Genomic DNA, 12,802 nt, shown 5'->3' on the forward strand with positions numbered 1-12,802 from the left:
CCTTCCATGCACAGAGTACGTGCTGACTAGCAACTTACTCCCAACCGTCAACCACCATCAGTTGCTGAACTCCAGGCCACTGCAGACTACTGTGCGCACCCAACAAAGCATTCACCATAGCCATTTGTCCCCTCAGTCGACCATAAACAGGTATTTATCGCATTTCCTTCTCAGAACCCTGTTTTCATATTGAAACCTCCACCAAATTTCTCTAAACTCAAGTAATTCAGTACAATTAAGTTGTTTCTCAGCCCCAAGGCTTCCCAAAGCATCTTTTTTATCTAAAAACCTTGAAAACCCCACCTTTATTCCTTGAATACACAAGAACCAAGGATGGAAGCTCTTGTCGCCCTAAATGTAATGCCAATCACTACTCCCCACAAGGATTTGGACCACCTTCCCTTGGCTGATAAAGATTTTCAAATCGAGGACCTTAATTTTGAAGAAACCCCCTTGAAGCTATACTACAAGTATCAGGACAATTATCTGAACAATGCTAATAAAAGAGGTTTTTGGGAGTCAAACCTACCTAAATATCGATTCCCCACTATCAATATTTTCTTAGATATTGTCCACCAATGCCATGCAAACTACAACCCCAATATGAGAGTTGTAATGTCCCCTGACCAGAAAGTCCTTTTCACCATTACCACTGAGTCTATAAGTGAAATGTTGCAATTACAGCTTGGCCAGGACCTCACTCCCCTTTCTATTGTTGATTTACTTGAAAAATCTTCAAAGTTGTCCAGTTCTAAAATTAACCAAATCTGTCAGACTTTCATGGAAGAAAAATATAGGCCGAAAGAAACCCCTCCTTATATGTCAAGCTTCTTTACAAGTCTGGAAAAGGATATCATCACCATGATTGCTTACATTTTGGGTTTTACTACTAGTGAGTATGTAGATGAATTGACCTTAGCCTACATGTCTATTTTCACCCCTGGTCAACCTCCTGCAGCCAAATTTGACTATGCTACATTCATTGCTGATAAGATGCATGACCAATTTATGAGATTAGAGAATGAGAGAGTATTTAAATATTCTTTAGTCTTGTATCATCTTTTCCTCTACTACCAAACTGATAAATTCCCTTTCTCTGTGCAAAAGCTTGACACCAGAGGGAACCCTAGGTCAGTTATCTTTTGGACTTCCATTTTTCACAATTCGCCTTCTTCTCCCCATCCTTATACAGATTTTATTGATCAATTTGTGCATCCAGTAACTACCATGTTGATAGGATGTCCCCCTCCTAGAATCAGTGATGATATTAGAGAATTCTTCAGTTATCCAAGCAATATAAGGTTGGAAACTGGTACTTGTACCAAAAACATACCGAGATCAGGATTTATGGGTGTGAGCTACCTCCATTTAAACTGCCCAAGTACCTTCCCATGAGATTATTTGCCCTTGAGTACTACAGGAAAATGATCAACTCTGATGAAGTCCATTTTATGAAGGCTAAGAAGAAATCTCAGCTAAGGATAAAGGATCACCTAGGCCCATTTATTTGCAACAAAAGAAAAGCAGGGAAAGAGGCAGAGGAAATCCTTGAGAGCTTGAGACTGGAAAATATTTTCATCTGGCTTTATGATCCTCATAGCTTCATCTGTGACAGAAGGCAGAAGCATAAACTGACCCCCTACATCCATCATAGAATTCTAGAGATAGAACTGTATGAAAATCAAAATGAATGGGTGGAGGGAACACTTATAGAACAAGATAGTACACAAGTTGAAGTAGAAAATGTTATGAAAGATTTGGAAAGAAGACTTGATCTGGATTCCTTTGTAAAGGTGCCTGGAGAATCTTCATAGAGACCAACACAACTAGAGACTTCAGGTCAGGGAAAATATTCAGGGTCACAGAGCATTTCTGAGGAGTTGACCCAAACTGATACAAACATGGTCAACCCTCCAGTATTGTAGACTCCTCTTAATGAGGAGAAAATTCAAAAAAGAAGTATGAATGAGACTAGCCCCTCTACAGTGCCATTGGACTAGGTATATGTAAAGAGACAGAGATTGAATCCTTTGTCTAAGTAGGAATATGAAGAGACAAGAAGTGACACAGTGCATACAACACTAGCAGGGGAGACACCATCTACCTCTCAAACATAGGCACTAAGCAAGTAGCCAAGTGTAGAAGTGTCATCACTAAGGATAGTTTCAGAGCAGAGCCAGGATTTGAAAGAAAAGTACAAAGAGATTAAGGCTAGGAATGAGCAGCTCAAAGCTCAAACCTATGCCAAATATCTGAAAATGGCTCCTACAAATCAGACAAGGTTGATGTCAGCCTTTGACATCAAAGAGGGAAAGATGCATATGAGCTTTTTGAAGCCAACAGTACAACAACCAAAGTCCATGGCTGATTATCTAAAAAATAAATTTGAAGTTCTTTCCAGAGACATCCACCCAATTGATCAGATTGAACTCCATAAGCAAATGGGTGAGATGGTCTATTCCACATTGACCAGTAAAGCCATCACTGCACATCAGTTGAAGAATTCTCTGAGTAATACTATTGCATAGTTACAGTTGGAAAAAGCCTCTTCTTAGGCTAAGGACAATAGGATAAAATCATTGGAAGACTTGGTGATTGAGTTGGGACATGATCCCAAAGATGTTAAAGCAGCTGAAGGATTAATAAAGAAAAAGAATGATGACATTGTTTCACTTAGGAAACAACTCAAACTTCCTCCCCTCCTACATCCACAAACTGCAGAAATAATTAAGAAACAAAATGAGGAAGAACTTATGGACTTGATCCTTAAGTTAAATGAGTAGTTGAAAGAAACAAAGCAAGAACTAGAAGAAGCTTTGCAATCCAAACAGGGTGAGCCCACCACCATTCCTCATAATGTAATACCCATAATTTCTATAATAGTTCCATCTACTATTGCAGCATCTTTGGCACCAAATATTCCCCTAGCAACAGCTCTGCCAGTAACAACAACAGTCAGTATAGCAAAAGTAGAAGCAGCAGCAACTTCAACAAAGCAAACAGAGGACTTAATAAAGTCCATGGAGGAAATAAAAATCGAAGCAACTGAAATAAAGAAACTGAAAGAAATGGTTACCAGCTTGGAAAAAAATTATGAACTATCACAGATTAATTACACTGAAGAAGAAAGAAGGAATAGAAGGATGACTGAAAGAATCAAGACATTAGAAAATTACTTAACATTGGAAAAGCCTTTGAGAGATATTAGAGAGATTCTATGGACCAATATCATTGATTCCATCAATGATATTTGGTTTTCTATTCAAATCATTTTTGAACGTACTGAGTTAGTTAAACTAGCTACAGAGGCTATATAGAAGACCAGGGAAGAATTGGGTGAGAAACCTGAAGAGGCAACCCAATTGATCAACTTCTTGAATAGCAAAAGAAAGTGCCAGTTGGAACAATGAGATATTGAGGATCAAATTGGTACTATCCTTGAAATTAAGAAAGTTCTTATTGAGAAGAACCTAATGCTGAACTTGGAAAAAAGATGTCAAAGTATTCAAGAAGACATAGATTACTTTATGGTAAAATATGACATTCTAAGAGATAAAGGACCTCCAAGTGCACTGGTCATAAATGACAAGCTGATGACTCATGAGGACTACATTGATAAACTACACAAACAAGAAAAAGTCAAGTCAGCTCTTCCATAGTGAAAGCACTACCTATAGGAAATGTGTTGTACGATGGTTTGGAAAATCTTTTCTATATTGAGCATGAAGTTAAGCACCTATTCACAGTCCAGCCCAATTTTTCAAAATACAGTGAAGCCGACGAAGTCTATAGGAAATTAATCAAAATGAAGATACCAAATGAAGAATGGTGGACTAGCATGACCGATATCCTATAAATTACTATGGTAAATGAGGTAAATAGAAAATACTTACTGAGGTAAAGTCTAGTGAACAGGTAAAGAGTATTAATAGGGAAAAGTAAGCAAAGATCCAACACACAATTACTAAAGCAACAGCAAGAGGCAAATTCGAGTTCCAACCTCCAGCTCTTCCATAAATAAAGGGACATCAGCAATCAGTTTTACATCTGTCTCTATCGTTTTGTAAAAGATATTTTGTATTCCCTATAATAAATCTCACGTGGTTATGATATATTTTTGATGTAATTTTTGTATAAATACTTCTCCATTTGAAGTATTATGGTTGGATTCTATAACATCTCTATAAATCTATGATATCAAGCTGAGAAAGCTTTTGTACTCAAATTTGGATTTTTGCTGGAAAAGGAATGAAAGTTGAGGACGTTCATCAGATTATCGTGCAGTATAATTACAAATAAATATTCTATCCTTGTGATTTTATGTGTTTTCTATATGTTTCAATGTTTCATGCATCTTAAATCTAAATGGTCAAATAGTCAAACTATATCAGAATTAGCTTTATTTCTCTCTGCTATCAACAATCTACCATTTATATTTTCTCTTCTAAACTATCTTGATAAACAAATTCTTAACTACTCCTCTATCCCTGCAGTTTTTCTCTAATAAGTCCCTAGTATTGGATTCTTAATTGCCCTCTGCTAGGTGACCTATCTTCCCTTCCTCTTTCTAATCTTAACTTGAGGATTCTTAATTTCCCTCTAGTTTTGAGTAGAAATATCATCCATTCAAGCCCCAAAGTTTGTTTTTATTCTATTATCCTACCTACTGAACCAATACCTCAGCAATTTGACTTGATCCAGTGAATTATCCCTGATTGACTCCATAGCCCAATGGCCTAAAAGCTAGTTTGCCCAATTTTTTCATAACTCCACCACTCTCAAACAAAACAACCCTACTGAACATTAATACTAGCCTAAAATCCTTTCAAACATAGCTAAATCATAAAGAGAGAGCCTTCTCAAGGCTTAGGTGGGCTAGCACCTGAGTCTAAAAGTTGGTTTGTAGTTGCCTTGGATCCTTTCCTTCTTTCAATAACTTCGAAGGAAAATCTGAGTGATAACACATTCCATTTATAAGATGAAATGACATTTATCTTAGAAGCAGAAGCTGTAGGAGCATGGGATTGAGGGTTTAGAGCAAGTGTAGTAAGAGAAATACCAGATGGTTTACACGTTGACTCTGAATTGGTATAACCAATCATGCCATCAGTGTCATGATATTATTTACCATGTGAAGGAGGAACAGTATTCGAAGGTCTTAAAGCATTTGGTATGTTATCATAGAGTGTGCTTGATTGGGTATAAACAAGGTCCAAATATTACAAACTAGAAATAACTTGCTCTTCAGGCATGACTCCACCTTTAGCCACATCTTTTGTTATAGGGGCTAATAGAGATTTGGTGTACCATTACACTAACAACTGATCAATAACATAAGCCCTGACTAACCGACGACAACGTCTCCACTCGTGAATTTGATATGAGATGCATGTGGAAGATGATTGTTTGAAGTTGGTCAAGAGTTTTCTTCCAATTTCATATCTTAAGGGAAACTAGAAATGTGTGAGGAAAGTGATCGCTGAAGTCTTGAAATCATGAAACAAATCTCTAGGTAATTCAATATACCATTTAGTTGAGGTACATGTATGCATTCATTGGAAAAGATTAAGTCGAATAGAATGATCATTAAGGGAGTTCGAAGAACACCATAGGTGACATGCCATAACATGTGTCGAGGGTATTCTCCTAGATTCCCATTGAATTTTGGGTTATCAGAAGGCAACCTAATGTGAATAATTAGCCATCACAGTGAATCAAGAATGGGTTCATTAGTGAGTTGAGTTAAGTCTTGAAATTGGAGAGTAGCCACAAAAGGAAACTATCAATTAAAGTCCGGAGTAGATAGCCTGGATATGAGGGAAGAACTTGAGCAACAATAAATTTCATCCCTCGATAAGGAGGATTCTAATGGTAAGGAACCTGGGTACCACGATAAGGGGTATTGTGATAACTAGGATGCAAGTGACCTTGTTGTCCAGCCCCAGGAAGATGATAAAGTCACTGGAATGGTTGGGTTTGGATTTGTTGGCCTTGAAAAGATGCTTGAGGAATACCTTGATACGGTACATATTGTTTCCTGATGGGGGTTTGCATTATCCCATTGTAAGGTGGGTTTGATTGGGACTGAACCATACTATGTATAATTTGGTTTATTGAAAATTGAAGAGTTTGATATCCAAGTGATTGAGGATGTTAGGTACCTTGTATAGGTTGGGTAAGTGGAACCTAAAAAGTGCCAGATATCAAGGTAAAAGGTTGTGATGGAGTGACAACTAGTAAAGGTCAGTTCACATTTAATTGAGATTATTGGGGTTTTCATGGATGGATATGAATTTGAGATGAGGACGGTGTAGATTTAGGATTCAACAATAGGTCCCAAAATGAACTAGGTTGAACGGGAAAAGTAGGTTTCCAAACACTGTCATCCATTCTAGGCTAAGGAGGACTATAATAAGGTTGATTACCAATTTAAGGTATACCAATAATAGGTTGCCCCCGTGCGAAAGGATGAGGGGATGATGGAGGTAACTGCGATCTAGATGGAGGGTACCCAACATAAGAAGAGTTAGGATGTTGAAGGTAGCCTTTCCCACTGACATAAGGGCCAATGTATTGATCAATCATGGGTGTAGGTGGAGGAAGAGGAGTAGACTATATGGAATTCATAAGAGAAGTAGCATATGTTGTACCTAAATTAGATGAAATGGGAGAGGTCTAGGGACTGAAAGATGCACCAGAAAAGGTACCAGATAAATATTGATAACGAGGTGGGACAAATGCACCACCATACATATGTGTTTCTGCTGATGTCTCAAACGTAGATGATGAAGCAACATTCAATGTCTCAACCATAATGGTCGATACAGGATGAGACGTCAGATCATTTCCTGTCATGGTTAACAATCCAAATAAAAATTGTTGCAAGAGATCCATAGGTAAGTAAAAAGAATCAGGAAAAGGAGTTTGTGTCAGAGCCTGAAGGGATGGAAGAGGAGAAAATTGATAAAAATGGAGTCCTTCCCAATGAATGGGAGTGGAAGGATGAGGCTCTTCTTGTGGGATCATTTCAATACTCACAAGTCCATGTGAAATAGGTTCACCAGTGGGTCGAAGACATATAGGTTATGTCTGAGACAAAGGAAGAGAGGAGTGTTATCGAGAAAACTAGTGTCTATGCAGAGCTGCTAGTCCCACTAAGGCTGGTAGCTACCTTAGAAACAAACAAACTAAAACTACTTTCGTTTTCCTTTATGAGAAATAGATAAGAGAAGAATAAGGAGACCAACCTCTGTCTTGCGCTTGGTTCCTTGCTCGATTCCTCTCTCTTCTGGTAGGTCTTTGCCACTCGCTTCCTTATCTACCCAGCTTCAAAGAGTACCTGTAGAATCAAAGCAGCATTACACTATCCAAGAACATAGATCTATTATCATAAACAATATAGGATCAGATGTATATTGACCACACAAATGCATAAATCATCAATCATACAAGAATGTGGAGGAAAACTTGAATAGCTTTATTGATAATCAAGAAAGAGAAAAGAGGATTACAACCAATTGTTCTAACCCAGCATCATCCTCTCAGCAAGAAAGCCATTCTTCACCTCATGAAAAGCTTAGATCACCCAACACTATGATGTTGCACCAAGAAATCAACATCAATTCCTTACAAGATACAAAATTCCAACCTCTGGATCTCTGGGATGAGGGATCCATATATAGATGCCTGCAAGGGAGGTGAGTCAGCTTTTGAGATTTGATTAGTGTCTTCTCTCTGATAGTTGTTGATTCCACTTGGAGATTGATGATATCTTACTCATCCCTGGTTGAATGCAGAGAGGCAAGTGTCACAGGAGAAGTTTCTGGAAGATTCCATGCTCCCCCACCTTGTGGATTGACCCTGCCATTTGTTCCTTCTCGCCCATCGCACCCCATAGAAGGGATTTTCAACATGCATCGCACCTACTGTGTGTATTCAGGTGGGATGCAACACACTTTGACTATGGAGCAGGTGAAATGGTCCAGTTTTGACCAGTTCTGAGTAGTTTTTCATGGAGAACTTTTGGGAGATGCTGTAATCAGTTGACCTTGTTCTTTTAGGGGTTGGAACAACACCTTTAGGGACTTAGAAGCCTTTGGTTTATGGAAATTTATGCTTGGGGTTGCAGTGCCCAAAAATGTCTATAACAGTTTCCCCCTAAAGCATGAGGTCATTAATCTTTTGATGTCGGGTGAAATGCTTTATCATGAGGATCCGAAGTTTTTTCAAGCTGGAAGGTGACCTGTAATAAGATACAATACAATACATTATCTTCATAATATTTTCATGATCTAGCTGAGGCGGGCATTCCCATGCTCAGCGTTATAAAATCATTTTCATGTACATAGGACAGACAATCGTCTGAGTGTAGACTGATGATTCTGGTAGAGCCATCATCCCTTAGATTGGATGATTATCTGTGCAACAATGATGTACATTTGATGTCTTTATTTTCCTGAATATATATCGCAGCCCGGATGGATGAAACTAGATCTGAGGTCTTCAATCTTGCTCGATCTTCACTCAAAGTACAAGTCGATCCACGTGAGAGATGTTCTGGAGTCGAACATGGAAAGACATCGCTTGATTACCAGCCAATGATGTAAGCTGTTAACAGGCGCGAGAGGAATCACCGATAATGATAATGACCCTCAAAGTACTGCAGTACAATTCACATGGTGTGAATAAGGGACTTGGCGTCGAACACCACGCAATATCTTTTGGTCAAAGGCCATTGATGTAAACCTGTCGCCGGAAGTGAGAAACTTGCCATTGAGGCATGCAAGCTTCAAAGTACTGAAAGGGTTGTTCCTAGATCAACTTCTTGGATAATGAGCTGATGTCGACAAGAAGCGATCCATCATAGGAGGGCCTTAATGAATCCCACATCAATGACACGGAATGGAGCAAATGATTTTAATGGAGGTGAAAACGATCTGGTGATATGAGGTTCAGGGTGGCGGCTGTTAGCCTCCTATACCAATAGGGTTTCATATTTCATGATTGACAGTGGAAATGCCAAAAATGATCATCTTTGATGATACAAAGGTTCCATTTTTGTGGACAAAGCCAAAAGTTAAAAATGTAAAGAGGGTATGCCTTAAAAGAATAATCAAAAGGCAAGAAAATGATTTGGTCAAAAGAAAAAAGAATTGAAATGAACCCCAAAGAAAGACCAGGAAAGTGGCCAATCAAAATGCCACTGCTATCTTGAGGTATGGCTCAACAGTTCAAGCTGGGCCATGCCATGTTTTGAATTGCTTGTTTTAGAATAGGTAATGAGTACCTGTTCAAACAGTTTGAGCTTGACAGATGATTAGTTGATAGAGAAATAAAGGAGCCCACTAGCTTAATCTGGGCCCTTGGAAGATATAAGGCTAGATTTAGATAGGAGGGCACCAAAAAAGAAAAGAGCACATGAGGGTTTGCAAGTCCAAGTGCACCCTCCCTGAAGAAACAAAAAATGTTAGGAAATAAGATGGGTAGGTAGTGAGGTTGCAGAAGCATGGTTTCTCTCATGACACTGGCCTAAGCAAAGGAAACACATGGTGGCCAGTGCAGATCTTCCTATTCAGCATTTTTGTGGCAACACAGTGAAGCATGGCTAATTTCCCTATCATTCCATATCAAACTTCTTTCTAACATCCCACTATCACCTTTGTTCACAACAGAAAACAAACTCATTTGTTGATTCTTGTTATATAGAAGAGCCACATTTCTTGTCTAAAAATCTTTTCATTTTGATCTACTCTCAAAACTAAGTTTGTTCCCTAACAACTTAGTGTCTACTACCTATCATCTATATCCCCTTCCCATATTAACTACTAACTCTACTATTACTTAACTCCCTATGTTCCCCTTTTTCCCTATTATCATATCACTATTGTATAGAAAAAACCCCCAAAAAATAAGTATATACCCCTTCCCCTAGGCAATATAGCCTTATAGTTCCGAAAGGTCAGAGCGCAAAGGAAATTGAAGCACAACAGGCAAAACATCGCCAAAAACAAAGGCTCGGGATTAAACCAAGATCTGCTTGGTTTAACAGCCCTAACCCCACTTTGCGAACAAATGCCCAAAACCCATTTTGTTCACAAAACATTGTAAAAACCCAAAAACCCGCCTATGGCTAAAGTTCCGCCCTGGCGCGCATTCCCAGAAAAATAATTCTTTTTTAATTCGCGCCTGGCCATATCCATCCCGCAACTCCACAGCCCGTCGACCGTTGGATCTGGGCCCTCCCATCCGATGGATCACAGCAATTTCGGACCACCTCCGATGCCCGGACGATAGCGCCCGAAATCTGTCAGACCATGACGTCAGGGCTCGGACGCGTGTCGTTCCCAGGTCGTATCGGGCGGCCTCCTGCCAAAACCGCTCCCGTACCATAAGCGGTCCGACGCAACCGTTTACTGCTCTGCCAATACCACCATACGTCACCTCATGCGTCACCCATACGTCACTGCCGCCTGAGCGCTATGTTGCCACCCCATCCGCCATCGCTCCGAGCTGTCTGCTATATCACCTGTCCACGTGGCGTCGCCCATTGGCCCCCACGTCATCATTCTGTACCCGACCCCACCATGACGTCATGCTGACGTCATCCGACAAAAACGCGCCAAAAGCCAAATTTTCGCTATTTCACCCAAAAAACCCGTTTTTTCGCGTTATTTGCATTTTTACTCACTGTACTCCTGCATGAGTGAGGACGTCGTTCACCCGCCAACTTTGAAGACTATTCCTTGATGTTAGCGCCCGAATTCACCTGCATTTCTACCATTCTACCAAGTATACCAGGTATTTATTAGTTTTCCCCCTCCGCGCCCGGTTTTTACGTAATTCACTGAAGAAACTAAGAAAAGGAGAAAGAACACTAAAAATTAGAAATCCTTGTGAACCATTGGTTTTTCTCAACACTATAAGCCCAATTCCACTCACAGAAGTCCCCATTATGCAGAATTTCCACCAATTCACAGTTTGTTTGCGCATTCGCAAACCTGAACCTCTGCCCGATAAATTTATTGGGAAAGCATCTCCCAAATCCCAGTATTTACTCAGTGAATCTCTCCTAGGAGCATTTGGACTCAATTTCACCCTAGTTTGCCTCTTCCCCTCTGCAAATTCCCCTCCTCTTGCAAAATCCACTGTTCTGCATTACTGAGCCCAAGGAAGAGTTCTCAAATACAATTCTAAATTCAGTTGACCATGGAGACTCCAGTGGCATTGAACATTGCCCCATTAAATGCCCCCCATAAGGACATGGAATGGCTATCCCTGGCAGATAGAGATTATCAGATGAAAGACACTATAGAGCTATGTAACAAATACCATGTAGAAGTAGTGTGTGAGCTAAGGAAGAAGCACAAAGATGGTACAGACCTCCTGGGAATTTGGAATTCCCATTTGCCAATCTACTATCTCCCTCAGGTCAATGAGTTTCCTGACTTGATCCATCAGTGCCGCTCAAACTATGACCCCACTCAAAGAGCTGTTCTGAGTCCTGCAGGCTCTGTCTTGTTCCATATCACTCCTGAAGCCATTAATCAAATGCTGCAGTTTCAACCTACAAAGCCACTGGCCCCTCTGTCCATGCAGCTTTTATTAGAGCAGGGTGCCAAGCTCTCCAATTCACAAATCACAAGAATTGGCCAACTGTTTATGGATCCAGAGTTTCAGCCCAAGCAGCCTCCCCCTTATCTACATGTCTGGTTTAATGACATAGGGAGACTATTAGTAGATATGATATCTTCCATCCTAGGGTTCAAGACCAGTGAGTTTGTAGATGAGACAACACTGGTGGTATTATCCATTTTTACCCGAGGACAGCCCCCTGCTGTCTAGTATGACTATGCTTCATTTATATCCAACAAAATGAATGAAAAGTTCATGAATCTGGAAAGAGAGAGGGTATTCAAGTTCACCTCTTATATATATCATCTGATATTGTACAATCAGCCTAATGATTTTCCTCTTTTCCTCAAGAAACTAGATCCAAAGGGAAACAGAGGGTCTGTAATGTTCTGGACATCAGTCTGCCATCACATCCATTACTCACCATACACATACTTGTTATAGACATTTTTGTGCCTTACAGCATTGAGCATGAAATGTCCATAATTCAAGGGATCCAAAGTCCCTAAAGATGTTGTTACAACTCCTAAAGGAACAAGGTCAACCAATGACAACTTCTCCCAGAAGTTCTCCACCAAAAACCACTCAGAAATAGTCAATTCAGGATCAATTCAGAGGCTCCACTAGCTGCCTTCGTTGAAATGCAGAGTCTACACTGGCTAGGTGCACTGCAACGCAGGTGGAAGCACTACCAGGGTGCGCTGAGCGGGAAATGACAAATGGCAAGCTCATTCAACGAGGTGGAAAGACCCTGGAAGCTTCCAGAATCTTCTCCAATGACACTTGCCTCAATGAATTCGACTAGTGATGAGTAAGAGGTTCTCAACCTCCAAGTGGAAGCAAGAACTGACAGAGAGAAGCCACAAGTCAAAACATAAGCTGACTCATCCTCTCTGCTTACATCTATATATGGATCTCTCACACAGAGGTTCAGGAGGCTGGAATTTTGTACTTTGCAGAGAATTGCTGTTGGTTTGAGATTGAGATTAGTACATTGGGTGATTTATGCTTTGTTGGAGGAGAGGAAGGGTTTCCTTTGTTGGGAGGTAGATGCTGGATCAGGCCTCACTTGGTTGTATCTCCTCTTGGACTTTATTATTCTATCAATAAACTATTTGAGTTTCTCCTACATGCTGTGTATCAATGATGTTTTGTTATGCTTACATGTTTA

Source organism: Pinus tabuliformis, chromosome 4_2 (genome assembly GCF_031772625.1).
Source record: "Pinus tabuliformis cultivar Carrire ecotype Pingquan chromosome 4_2, CPIR1, whole genome shotgun sequence".
Classification (NCBI taxonomy): Eukaryota; Viridiplantae; Streptophyta; class Pinopsida; order Pinales; family Pinaceae; genus Pinus; species Pinus tabuliformis.